Genomic DNA, 14,387 nt, shown 5'->3' on the forward strand with positions numbered 1-14,387 from the left:
TTTGATGGCCTTGTGAAAGGAAGATGATAGTCTGTCCTTCTGCCTCTTGCAAACGTTGTGGAGACAGTGATTTAAATGGAATTCCAGCTGCCAAAGCATTCATTCTTTCCATACCACTTCATGAACCTGATGAAGTGGTTTTTACCCACAAAAGTTTATGCCCAAATAACTGCTAGTCTTTAAGGTGCTAAAGGACTCCTCATTGTCTTTTCCAAATGCAGACCAACATGGCTGCCCTCGAGACATCTTCCCATACTGTGTGGGTGCAGTCCTGACCACAACTTAATAGATTTGAAGGCCAGAAGGAGTCATTGTGACTATCTGGTCTGACTTCCATATAACACGGGCCTTGCAGCTTCTCCAAAATCATCCCTAGAGTTGGTCTTTTTGAAAAACACTCAAACTTGTTATAAAAAGTGCCAGTAGTGGGGAATCCAACCTACCCCATGGTAAATTGTTCCAATGGTTAATTATTCTGACGAGAAAATTTTACATCTTATTTCTTATTTGTCTAACTTTAAACAGGAGATATTGGATTATACCAGGACTTTCTCTGCTAAACTGAAGAGCCTATTAAATATCTGTCCCCTGTGTAGATACTTCTAGACAACAAACAAGTCACCCTTAAGCTTGTCTTTGTTAAGCTAAATAGACTGAGAGCCTTGTGTCCACCACTGGAAGGTATATTTTCCAACCCTTCCCTCATTCTCATGGCTTTTCTCTGAACCTGCTCCTATTTTTCAATATCCTTCTTGAATTGTGGGCACCAGCACTGGACACAGTATTCAAGCAGTGGCAGCACCAGGGCCAAATACAGAGGTGAAATAATCTGTCTGCTGCTCTTCCGGTTTACACATCCAAGGATCATATCAGCCGTTTTGGTCACAGTATGACAAAAGGGATGATATGACTTTGGATGCATAAATTGTTCCACCTGTCACCAGGTATAATCAACATTGCAGTTGCTAGTGCTTTTGTTCTTAATCCCCTCCTTCATCCCTAAACAAGTTTGATAATATTTCTCTAGGTAAGGGCCGTAGCCAGCTGCAGTTTCTCAATAAAACACACTTTTCAGAGTTTATGACTTAGTTATAAAAATTTGCTGCAACCTGAATCTTGAAAAATGAAAGGTTGTAATTTTCAAATTAAGAGCTGTGATAAAAAGGAGTATTCGGGAACTAATTCTGTGCTCAAAAACTACTTCAGTTTAATACCTCCTGCACCCACCATGAATTTCCAGGCCATGAATACTTAGCACCTAGTGTTATTACCTGGCATTATAAGCACAAAATGGCTTAGAACATTTAGAATATTCAGAAGTGACAGGCAGCCACTCTTCTTTTGCTGTTTTGGCATGCCAAGGCCTGTGCACAGTATGGTCTGCAGGGAATATGTTCCCCTTTTCCTTTGATGTGAAAGATGAGTCAAATAACTTGCAAAGTGCTAAGCAGTTCCCACTCAGGAAGAGTTGTTTGATTCCCTTTCCTTGCTGCCCGCTGTTCAGCGTGTGCTCTGATGCTACCTACCTAGCATCTCACAGGGCTGGTAGTCTATCATTGTTAGTGCTGAATGAGTGAGCACACTCAGATGTCTCCAAGAAAATACACTCTTTAGATACTAGTTGTAGCGAGATGCTGTTACTGGGGTGATGTCCGGATGTCTGTTCTGCTCCCTGCGGCGTTGATAGCCTTTGGCTATGTGCATATCTGCCCTCTCAGAATACCAGTGCTGGCACTGATCAGTTAGCCCGCACTGAAGACTTCTGATGGCCCTCAATAACCACAAATCGAGCAAGGTATGAAGGAACTGGAATCAAGTTTATTGTCATTGACGCATGATCTCTAGCTTCCCTCTCCTCCCCTGGTGCCCAGGTAAGGCATCTACAGTTTTAGGCTAGTACACGCATACACCGCGACAATGACCTTGGCATAATTCTGGAGGCAGGAAGGCCCATATCTGTCCCCTAGGCTGGGTAATACAGTCCCCGTGACATATGCTTTTATATCCAGGTACAAATAAGTTACATGTCCATCATATATTCCAGGTACTACCCCTAATTGTAGTAAATAGACACCTCTTAATGTAACTAGATCTTGTGCATTAGCTTGTAGATAGTGGTAGTACCATCAAAACAACACTATCCATCATGTTGCCTTCTTGACCCTGTACCAACCCCGTACTGAACCTGGGTCAGAATGGACCTGGTACTAAGCTGTTATGTATAGGGAGAGTCCTGGTACCACTATGTCCTGTTACCTTACAGGAATGTGTTTGTGTATCACTCAGTGCTTGGCACTTAGGAGTAATGTTCTGGTCAGCCCTGTCTCTGCCACACTCCTGTGAGCAGAATCAGCCTAGCTCCGTTTTTGTTTTAACTTGATGTTGTTTGAGCTTGGGGTGTTTAGCTAGACACTGACCATTGTTTTAGAGGTTCGGCCTTTAGCCTTACCTCAAACCTGATTGTCAGGCCCCCTCGTTACTGTGCTGGTTACGTGACTATTATTCACTCTCAGTTGAGGACCTCTCCCCTGCTTCTTCTGCCATAAAATACAAACATGTATTTCTCATTACTAAATACCCGGATGTAACCCAGCAGGCCGTCCTTTATCTCTGAAATGTCACGCTCTGAAGTTGGCACCCATGGGAATATCTGCATGGCAGTGAAAGCCCTGGCTCAGAGTCAGGCTTGAGCCCAATCCCCACATCCATCTACATACAAATCTTTCAGACTCAGGCTTGGGCCCAGGGTCATGGGTCATGCATGACCACGGGGCTCGGGGAAGCCAGTACTCCCAGCCCTACGCTTGTGACTACCCACCCCCTACGTGAGGCTCCACCCCCTGTGGCCATTGGCCTTTGCCCCAGTCCCCCTCCAACAATGGGGGTGCGGGGCTCACAATCCTGAATGGTACAGTCCTGGAGCTCCAGTCATCTGATAGGTAGTGCAGCTGCAGCCTCCCCTGTCCCCAGGTGAGAAAGTCTGGGAAGGCATTGACCTCTCCTGCCTCCGATACCCACTGCCCTGCCTAGGGTCCTACAGCTGCGCAGGGCTGGAAGGTTTCATCTCAGGTCAAGCTAGTTCAAGTACTATTTTGTGGGGAAGACGCAGCCTCCTGGATTTCAGTCCCGGGAGTCCACCAAAAGCATCTTACTATCCTATGGGTCAGTTCCCTCTGGGGAAATGGAAGCCGCTCTCCCCAGGTGTTGTGCAGCAGCTTACGGAATTAGCATTTAACCCCTCCTATTTCTTCTGAGCCATAAGCTGCAAACATCTTATCAGGGGTTTGCAATGAGGACCGAGCAGAAGAAACGTTTTCCACAGCACACTGCTTCCCAGTCATGGGAGCACTGGTAGCTCGTGATGAATTTCTGTAGTGAGACCAGAAAACTGTGGACTTCAGTAAAAGTACTGGGGGTGACCACGCATACCAGCAGGTAGCATAAAAAAGCTGGCAGCTTTGCAAACTTACCAGACTGGTGACCAGTCCAGACAGCTGTGACAGGGAGTACCAGTCCCTGAGGCCTCAAAGCCCAAACACACCCCACCCCAGAAAAAGAGCAGGAAAGGTGGGTCCTCCAGGCCTGCCTAGAAAGGCTGCAGGGAAGCAGCCAATCAGAACATAGCAGGCTCAGGTAAAAGGAGCTGCGAGGCCTGAGCAGACCAGTCACTGGATGGAATCAGGAGGGTGAGAAAGGACTGGAAGGCCATGAAACTCTCCAGTCAAGGAGACCTAGGAGAAACCCTGGTCAGGCAAAGGATGGACAGAGAACCTAAGGACCGTAGCTCTATGATATGGGGTGAGGGGGAGAGGATGAGTGAAAAGCAGTCCAGGGAATGCAGCAGCTGCAACTAGTACAGGAAACAGCATGTGGCTGCTATTGTAAGGCCCCTGGGTTGGGACCCAGGCTAGCGGGCAGGCCCAAGTTCCCCCAGGAACAATGAAGTGGCCAAAACCCCCAGAGGGGCACAAATTTCATTTTGGAACCCAAGTAAAGGGCTTGGATCAGGAGTGGTGGGAGCGCTCTAAAAGGGGGGTGGCCTGGGCTCCTCAGCCGTGACCTCTTCCCTATGCAGCCCTACTTCCCACTCGCTCCTCCCCAACTCCTATCCCCTGTAACTCACCCTTGTGGCCAGTACACAGTAGGAGGGCCCTGGCCCCACCTGTTCCAATGGAGCTGGTTGGAATTAGAACACACCTGGAGATGGACCCTGGAGAGCCTGGCGAGGAACACCAATGAGCTGGATTTAGTTCCCGAAGGAAGGTAACTTCATTAAGGAGTGACCTGGTTGGGGACCTGGGACATCCCCAAACCAATAAGGTGAAAAGTGCCCAGGAGAAAGTTCTGGGGGCAGTCACAGACTCAAAGCCTGTCCAGTGGAGGCTGAGAACAAAGTCCAGAGACAGGGTTAAGAAGAGCACAGGGAGAGGCCCTCTTGGACCTCTTATTGTGGAAGGGGGTTGTCTGTGCATAGTGTCTGTGTGGCATTGCCACAGAGGTCCCCGAAGACTTGCCTGATGAGGTAAACAGCTGACAGGGGACAACGGGAGCAGAGGAAGCGTTTGCAGGTTTGCACCCAACTGACAGGGTTTTAAGATTGCTGTGGACATAACGAACCTGGACTTTAGCCAGGCTTTTGAACGAGACCCAAATGACATCCTGTTAAGAAAGCTAGAGAAATGGGGGTGTAACCATCCAGGCTTGGGTTCCCCAGAAACGAGGCTGCACCCAGAAGGTGAGCACTATATTTGGTTTATTGGAAGCGTGACACCCACGACGGGAGCCCCGGAAATGCCACAGTCACCAGTGGGGGAAAACCCGACGTGTTGGAGCTTCGCTCGGGGGAGAGGCTCTGTAACAGGCCTCCTAACACTAACTAATAAAGCTTAACTCATTTACATAAGATTGCTTAAAATTGCCAATGCATTACTAGCACTATCTCTTGTGGCCTACTGCCAGAGTAGCCTTGAAGTTTTGGCAAGCGCACTTTGTTTTACAGCTGTTGCCATGGCAGGGTTAGTTGTTTTGCACCTTTTCACCTTGCACAGACTGGTCTGTTTAGGATTCTTCTGAGGGTTCACAGAGGGGTCGGACTGCACTCTCCACCATTACAAAATCTTCTCGCACCCTACAGGGGGCTTGGCAGAATTACCTTTAAGGGTATAGCTAACATGCATTGTGATCTCAGTTTCATATATCCTACCTCCAAGGCTCCAAGCCTCTGACTTGTGTTGGCTATTTGCAAGCAGAGGGCCTTAGATTTCAGCTGTCCTAGTTACGTTGGTCCCAGGATGTTAGGGAGACAAGGTGGTAATATGTCTTTTTGCACCATCTTCTATTGGTAAGACAGTCAGTCTTTGGAGCTTAGACGGAAAAGAGAAACTCGGTAAGTTCTAAAGCTCATCTGTCTTACCAACAAGCGTTGGTCCAAGAACAGAGTGCTGCTCTATTTCTCTGCTGCTTCCATCCGTATGCAGCAAATGGTGGCGGTGTTTAACAAATGTCTCCAATCCTTTTCTTATCGGCGGCTTTTTATGTTTGATACAATCCTTGAAATGAATTTCCCATTTTTCAGCAATATATTTTAACATGTCAATGTTCGCTCTTTGACTAAGTGATTATCTCTTTTAACCTTCCTTTTGTGCTTTCTGATACCTATTGCTTCTAGTGTGCAACAATAATTTACTGAGAGATTAAACAAAATCCATTATGGTCTTCTAAATTTGCTGGATAGATTCCATATTCTTTGATTGTGCATTAACATTTAATATTATTTAGGGCTTACATTGGAAGAAGAGGCATTATCTGCATGCAAAGAATCACTCTGATTCACAGGCAAAGTGTGTAGCTTCTAACACACTGATTGGACAAAACAGATTCTCCATGGTATACCTGATTTTTCCAGACACACTTAAGCCGTGTCTACACGTGCATGCTACTTCGAAGTAGCGGCACTAACTTCAAAATAGCGCCTGTCACGGCTACACGTGTTGGGCGCTATTTCGATGTTAACATTGACGTTAGGCGGTGAGACGTCGAAGCCGCAAACCCCATGAGGGGATGGGAATAGCGCCCTACTTCGAAGTTGAACGTCGAAGTAGGGCACGTGTAGATGATCCGCATCCTGCAACATCGAAATAGCGGGGTCCACCATGGTGGCCATCAGCTAAGGGGTTGAGAGACGCTCTCTCTCCAGCCCCGGCGGGGCTCTATGGTCACCGTGTGCAGCAGCCCTTAGCCCAGGGCTTCTGGCTGCTGCTGCTGCAGCTGGGGATCCATGCTGCATGCACAGGGTCTGCAACCAGTTGTCGGCTCTGTGGATCTTGTGTTGTTTAGTGCAACTGTGTCTGGGAGGGGCCCTTTAAGGGAGAGGTTTGCTGTTGAGTCCGCCCTGTGACCCTGTCTGCAGCTGTGCCTGGCACCCTTATTTCGATGTGTGCTACTTTGGCGTGTAGACGTTCCCTCGCAGCGCCTATTTCAATGTGGTGCTGCGCAACGTCAATGTTGAACATCGACGTTGCCAGCCCTGGAGGACGTGTAGACGTTATTCATCAAAATAGATTATTTCGATGTCGCTACATCAAAATAAGCTATTTCGATGTAGCGTGCACGTGTAGACGTAGCCTTAAGGTTTATAATTAGTGGTGAAACCATGTTAGTTAGGTAGGTTGGGGGGATAGGAGTCAGTTTGTCCTGTTTGATGATCAGTCTCATAGTACATTGTTTACTTAACTCACAGCTTGCCCATCTATCATTCGATCCACCTTTTAGCATATGTGCAATGTACCTCAGAGGACATGTGACCAGGACACGTCACTGAATTTGGTCAGGTGATTGGATCATTCGCTTCTCCAGCTTGGGCTGGGAAGTGACATCTTTTCCCTCCCCTCCATTTGATCCACTCACAATGTGCAATGGGACATGGTGCAGGAAAGCAGGGTGTTGTCTTGGCCTGTCAACAGGGTGGAGTTCTTTTAGCTACGTGAGGATGCAGAAAGTGGTTCTGTCAGTAGTTTCTGAGAGATTGTTGCTGAAGGGTCAGCCGTAACCTCGTTTAACCATTTCAGGTTCTATATTGGGGAAGTGGTGTTCCCAATCTTGGTTGAGCTACAGGTCCTGAGACAAAGTGTTTCACATGATATGAACCATTTTCTTACGGTCTTTACTTACATCCTAGGTGGACCCTATCTGGGGATAAAGAGAGGCAGATAGTTTTTCTGACTTTTAAGGAATTTATTATTTATTATTATAGTTATTAATTATACAAGACATAACTCTTCTCTATATGCCTTACTAGTGGTTGATGCAGTGCGGATAAAATATTTGCACAGGCTGACTTCCTTTGGTAGCATTTTCAACAAACTTCTGTTTAAATCCATGGACTCCCTTGCATCTGCCTCTCGTTAGTCCCTTTGTTACATTATCAAAGGCATGGATGGCACTATGTTAAAAACTGTGGGTATCTTATCAACTTGAAAGGTTCAGAAGAGCTGCTGATTCTTCTCTGATGTATCCATCCATGGGCTGCCCTATTTCCAGCACAGCGCTGTCTCCAGATCTGAAGAAGTGGTCTGCCCCACAAAAGCTCATCACCCAATAAATTACTTTGTTAGTCTTTAAAGTGCTCCATGACTGCTTTTTTCTTCTGTTACAGACAGTGCTACTGACAAAAAAAAAAAAAAAGAGGTGGAAGAACTTGCCATGTCTCTTCTCATCTACAAATATCCAACGGGGCCTGAACATCATTATATGGGATATAACAGAGTGGAAGAGATACATGGAGATGAAGGTGGAAATGAATATGTACTCCAGATATTATCTGCTTTTATGTAGATCTACACTGACTGTACAATCAGGACATTTTTTACTATATTTCACTTTTCTTAAAAAAATCACTGTAAAGATAATGAGGCAAAAATCCCTGCTATGAGCAAAGTCTGCAGATCTTTTCACATCATCCCATGACAGGCACCGCCAGCAGCTTTGATCACATTCAAATGGAATGTCTAGGAGCAAGTCCATCATTCTGTGCCATGTGCTGCTGATGCCTGTATTGTTGGAGGGATGTTTTTCCCAGTGACTCTTCTCTCTGATTGCAGAAGATGCAGTTTTGAACTAGGTTTCCCCCCTGCCCACCCCGGGGGTTTTGTTTCATAGTGAGGTAGAGGTAGGCATGAGCGTAGGGAAGAGGGAGAGAAAAGGCCACACTTATTCCTGTCTAATGCAATGACTCTTCTTGTGCCTTGTTTCTATGCTGCAAGACACTTTCCCACACTGGTGCCATGTAAAGACTTTGAAATACACAAGAAGAGAGAGAACCTATTTAAGAGAACCCATACAGTATTTCCTGGGGGCAGAAGTCAGGGTTGACCAGGAAGAATTATATCTTTTAAATAAATGAATAACTCTGGCCAGCCAATGAATGAGTTAAACATGTAACGTCGGAGTCTATTGGTGTAGCACAGGGGCAGGTAAAATCCAGCCCATGGGCTATATCTGGCCCACCAAACCTTTGGTTCCAGCCTGCCACGGTCCTGTGTGCTCCCAATGTCCTGTGACCCAGCAGGACCTCAGGTAAGCTCTGTGCCAGCCGTGTCCCTGACACGCCACTCAAAGGGGCCAGCTGCTGGGGCCATGTATGTCTCCCCACCTGCTGCATCCCCACCCCCAGCATGATCCTTGCAGCTCCCTTTGGCCAGTTTCCAGCCAATGCGAGCTGCCTGGGCTGTGCTTATGGTGCACGTAGTGCTCAAAGCTCCACCCCCGTGGGGACCGTGGTGCAGACACACATAGGAGCTTGCCTGGCGGTCCCACTGGGCTGCTGGCTGGGAGCTGCCTAAGGTAAGTACCTCCTAGCCAGAGCGTGCACCTGGCACCCCACCTGAACCCCAGAGCCAGGTCACAAGTCCCCCCCAGACCTTGCACGCCTCCTATACCCCTGCCTCAGGACAGAACCCTCCTCTGCCCCTCTCCTGGACCCTGCACCATAATCCCCTATGCCAAGTCGCAACCCCCTCCTTCACCCAATCTCCCTCCCAGATCCCACACCCCCTCCTGCATCCCACTTTCCTGCTCCAAGCTCCCTCCTGCCCCCAGCCTCCCTCCCAGAGCCTGCACCTCCTCCATTAACATAGAAAAGCGAAGCCTTCGACCACTTACCACATTCTTGGCATGGCTCCCCAGCAAAAATTATTGCCCACCCCTGGTGTGTGCTCCTCCTGATGTCTCGTACCAGGCTTGCCACTGATGTTTTAATTGTCAACCAATCAACCAACCATGTGTTCAGCCTCGGTCACATCACAAACAAGCCAAGATCCCCCATCACTCCAGGGATGCAGAGATCATCTCAGGTGTTTTCTGTTGAGAAAAGAAGCCAAGTTACTACCTGCCTCCTAGGAAAGAAATGCCCTGGGGAAGTGATGCCTGTGTGGTGTGTGTGTGTTCCTTTAAGGGATGTTTGGATTCAAACGTGAGCACAGAACCACACAAAGGCCGCAGCAGTAACTGTTAGAAGCACACAAGATCTGAAGCAGACCAACAAGGAGTGCTGGAGACATCTCCAGTAGTAACCTAAGGCAAATCAGTGCCTCAGAGCTCTGCTGCAGAAGGGGAGAAAGGCCTTGGTCCCTCTGTAGCTTCTCCCCACACCCCGTGGGGGCCTGGGATTCTGGTGTTCCTCCCGGGGGCAGGGCAGGCGCACTGGCCCCCACACCAGCCCCCTGGCCCTGTTACCTTGACTCTGATGCTGAGGTGCCAGTGGAGCTGTGCCTTGCTGGGGCAGGGAGAAGGGAAGCTGTGGGAGGGACACGGGTGGAAGACACAGGCTGCCTGTGAATCCCTGGCAATGTATGGGGTTTAGGAGCCAGGCTGAAGGCTGCCTTGGGGAGAAGTAAGGGGGGAGGTCTGAGGAGAATTGCTGAGGAGAAGGTGTGGGCTAGAAACACCCCCTTTCAGCACTCGGCCACTGCTGGGCTAAAGCTGCCATCCAGCCGGCGTGGAAGCATTTTCCTCTGCCTCGCTGTGGCACTGTGATGGCTTTGCTGGGGAAAGTTCACATCCCTGCCCAGAGACTTCTGGAGGCTGGAGGAGCAGCATCGCCAGGCATTGCGGGTGCCCATCTTGTCCTAGCCCTAGGGAGAGGGGAGGCAGAATCACCAGACGCTAGAAGGTGAGAAGATGTCAGGGTTACTGGGCTAGGCTGTGGCCGGGGGCTGAAGGGAAGGGGGAATAGGCTTGCAGGGTGGGACCCCTGGGGAGACTCTGTGTGCGTATGTGTGGGGGAGACCCTCAGGTGACCCAGAGGGGGTGTGGGGCATGATGGACAGGTTGTCAGGAAATGTGTGTGAGAGCAACTGGGAGAGGGGGAATGGCCCCGCCAGAGATGATCTCCATGGGAGGGTAAATTGGGAAGATGCTCAGATAGGAGCAGCAGCACGGGGTTAGCCGGAGCCTTTTGGGTGTGTTGAGGGGAAGAAAAGCCTCTTCAGCAGTTAGGGTGGAAGTGTCCCACTGCGTCACTGTTACCAGAGAGCCCTAATTTAGCTCTTGCCGGGTGTGTCTCCTCTCTCACTGCTGGCTGGACAGAGATGAGATGCAGTAAGAACGTCCATTGCTGAGGCCGGCCAGACCTGGGGAGGGGGAGAAGAAATTTAATGCCTAAAACCCGGCAGGGCACTGCTCTTCCAGAGCTGTGCTAAGGAGAGAATGGTGGAGGTCTGTGAGCTGAGGCCAGCTGGGAGAAAGCAGCTGCTGGAGGAAAAGGGTTCATAGAATCGTGGAATAAGAACATAAGAACATAAGAATGGCCATACTGGGTCAGACCAAACGTCCATCCAGCCCAGTATCCTGTCTGCCGACAGTGGCCAATGCCAGGTGCCCCAGAGAAGGAGAACAGAAGACAATGATCAAGTGATTTATCTCCTGCCATCCATCTCCTGCCCTTGTACTGAAGGCTAGGGCACCATACTTTACCCCTGGCTAATAGCCATTTATGGACCTAACCTGCAAAAATTTATTGAGCTCTTTTTTAAACCCTAATAGAGTCCTGGCCTTCACAGCCTCCTCCGGCAAGGAGTTCCACAGGTTGACTGTGCGCTGTGTGAAGAAAAATTTCCTTTTATTAGTTTTGAACCTACTACCCATCAATTTCATTTGGTGTCCCCTAGTTCTTGTATTATGGGAAAAGGTAAATAATTTTTCTATATTCACTTTCTCCACACCATTCATGATTTTATATACCTCTATCATATTGCCCCTCAATCACCTCTTTTCCAGACTGAAAAGTCCCAGTCTCTCTAGCCTCTCCCCATATGGGACCCGTTCCAAACCCCAAATCATCTTAGTCGCCCTTTTCTGAACCTTTTCTAATGCCAATATATCTTTTTTGAGGTGAGGAGACCACATCTGCACACAGTACTCAAGATGTGGACGTACCATAGTTTTATATAGGGGAAGTATGATATCTTTTGTCCTATTATCTATCCCTTTTTTAATAATTCCTAACATCCTATTTGCTTTACTAACTGCCGCTGCACACTGCATGGATGTCTTCAGAGAACTATCCACTATAACTCCAAGATCCCTTTCCTGATCTGTCGTAGCTAAATTTGACCCCATCATGTTGTACGTGTAATTTGGGTTGTTTTTTCCAATGTGCATTACCTTACACTTACCCACATTAAATTTCATTTGCCATTTTGCTGCCCAATCACTCAGTTTGCTGAGATCTTTTTGTAGTTCTTCACAATCCCTTTTGGTTTTGACTGTCCTGAACAACTTGGTGTCATCTGCAAACTTTGCCACCTCACTGCTTACCTCATTTTCTAGATCATTGATGAACAAGTTGAACAGGATCGGTCCCAGGACTGACCCCTGGGGAACACCACTAGTTACCCCCTCCATTGTGAAAATTTACCATTTATTCCAACCCTTTGTTTTCTGTCTTTTAACCAATTCCCGATCCATGAAAGGATCTTTCCTCCTATCCCATGACCGCCTAATTTACATAAAATCATAGAACAATAGAGATGGAAGAGTCCTGAAAAAGCCATTGAGTCCAGCCCCCTGCTCTAAGCAGGACCAAACCCATCAGATCAGCCCCACCAGGGCTTTGTCGAGGTGAGACTTAAATACCTCCAGGGATGGAGACTCCACTACTTCCCTGGGTAGACCATTCCAGTGCTTCACCACCCTCCTAGTGAAAAAGTTTTTCCTAATGTTCAACCTGGACCTTCCCAACCGCAACTTGAGACCATTGTTCCGTGTTCTGCCATCTGTGACCACTGTGAACAGCCTCTCTCCAGCCTCTTTGCAGCCTCCCTTCAGTAAGTTGAAGGCTGTTATCAAGTCCCCCCTCAGCCTTCTCTTCTGCAGACTAAACAGAGCCAATTCCCTCAACCTTTCTTCATAGGTCATATGCTCCAGCCCCCTAATTATTTTGGTTGCCCTCCGCTGGACCCTCTCCAGTGTATCCACATCCTTCCTATAAATGGGGGCCCAGAACTGGACACAGTACTCCAGATGCGGCCTCACCAAAGCCGAATAAAGAGGAATAATCACTTCTTTGGATCTACAGGCAACATTCCTCTTGATGCAACCTAATATGCCATTCCCTTCTTGGCTACAATGACACACTGTTGACTCATGTCCAGCTTCTCGTCCACTGCAACTCCCAGGTCCTCTTCTGCAAAACTACTACCGAGCCAGTTGGACCCCAGCCTGTAACAATGCTTGGGATTCTTTCAGCCCAAGTACAGGACTCTGCACTTGCCCTAATTGAACCTCATCAGATTTCTTGCAGCCCAGTCTTCCAATTTGTCTTAGTCAGTCTGGACCCTGTCCCTACCCTCCAGCGTATCTACCTCTCCCCCTAGCTTAGTGTCATCTGCAAACTTGCTGAGGGTACAATCCAACCCCTCATCCAGGTCATTGATAAATACGTTGAACAGAACAGGACCCAGAACCGAACCTTGGGGCACTCCACCAGAAACTGATCGCCATCCCAACATTGAGCTGTTGATCACTACTCTGTGGGCCCGACCTTCTAGCCAGCTTTCTATCCATCTTACCATCCATTTTTCCAATCCACATTGCTTTTACTTGCCGACAAGAATATTGTGGGAGACCATATCAAAAGCTTTGCTAATGTCAAGATAAATCACATCCATTGATTTTCCCCTATCCACAGAGCCAGTTATCTCATCATAGAAACTAATCAGATTGGTCAGGCATGACTTGCCCTTCATGAATCCGTGCTGACTATTCCTGATCACTCTCCCCTCCTCCAAGTGCCTCAAAATGACTTCCTTGAGGAGCCCCCTCCATGATTTTTCCAGGGAACTGATGTAAGACTGACCGGCCTATAGATCCCTGGATCATCCTCCTTCCTTTTTAAAGATGGCCACTACATTTGCCTTTTTCCAATCATCTGGGATCTCTCCCGATCTCCATGACTTTTCAAAGATAATGGCCAAGGCCTCGTCAACAACATAGGCCAACTCCCTCAGAACCCTCAGATGAATTAGGTTCAGGCCCATGGATTTATGTACATTTAGCTTGTTTAAATAGCTCCTAACCTGTTCTTTCCCCATCAAAGGCTGTCCACCTTCATCCCACAATGCATCACTTATCGCATTAGTCTGGGAGCTGTCTTCGTCCGTGAAGACAGAGACAAAGAAAGCATTAAGTACTTCAGCTTTCTCTACATCATCTGTCACTGGGTTACCTCCCTCATCCAGTAGGGGCCCCACGCACTCTCTGATCACCTTCTGCCTGGTAACTTGCCTGTAGAAACTTTTCTTGTTATCCTTCACATTCCTCGCGAGTCGCAATTCCAGTTGCGCTTTCGCCTTCCTGATGACTACCCTACATTCTCGAGCTATACGTTTATACCCCTCCCAAGACTTCTGTCCCAGTTTCCACTTTTTGTAAGCTCCCTTTTTGTGCCTAAGTTTTCCAAGGATTTCCCCATTAAGCCGGTCTGGTCCCTTACCACATTTACTTCTCTTGCTGCGCATTGGGACAGTTTCTTTCTGCACCTTCAATAGGGCTTCCTTAAAATACTGCAAGTTTTCGTGGACTCCTTTTCCCTTCATGGTAGCATCCCAGGGGATTCTGCCCATCAGGTTCCTCAAGGAGTCAAAGTCTGCTTTTCTGAAGTCCAAGGTGTGTAATTTGCTGCTCTCTTTCCTTCCTTTGGTCAGAATCCTGAAGTCTACCATCTCATGATCACTGTTTCCCAGGTTGTCCCCCACCTCTACCTTCCCTATTAGTTCCTCCTTGTTTGTAAGCAGCAGGTCAAGTTGCACACAACCTCTGGTCGGGTCCTTCAGCACTTGTACCAAGGAATGATCCCCAACATTCTCCAGAAATTTCCTGGACTGCTTGTG

Source organism: Carettochelys insculpta, chromosome 6, assembly GCF_033958435.1.
Source record: "Carettochelys insculpta isolate YL-2023 chromosome 6, ASM3395843v1, whole genome shotgun sequence".
NCBI lineage: Eukaryota > Metazoa > Chordata > Testudines > Carettochelyidae > Carettochelys > Carettochelys insculpta.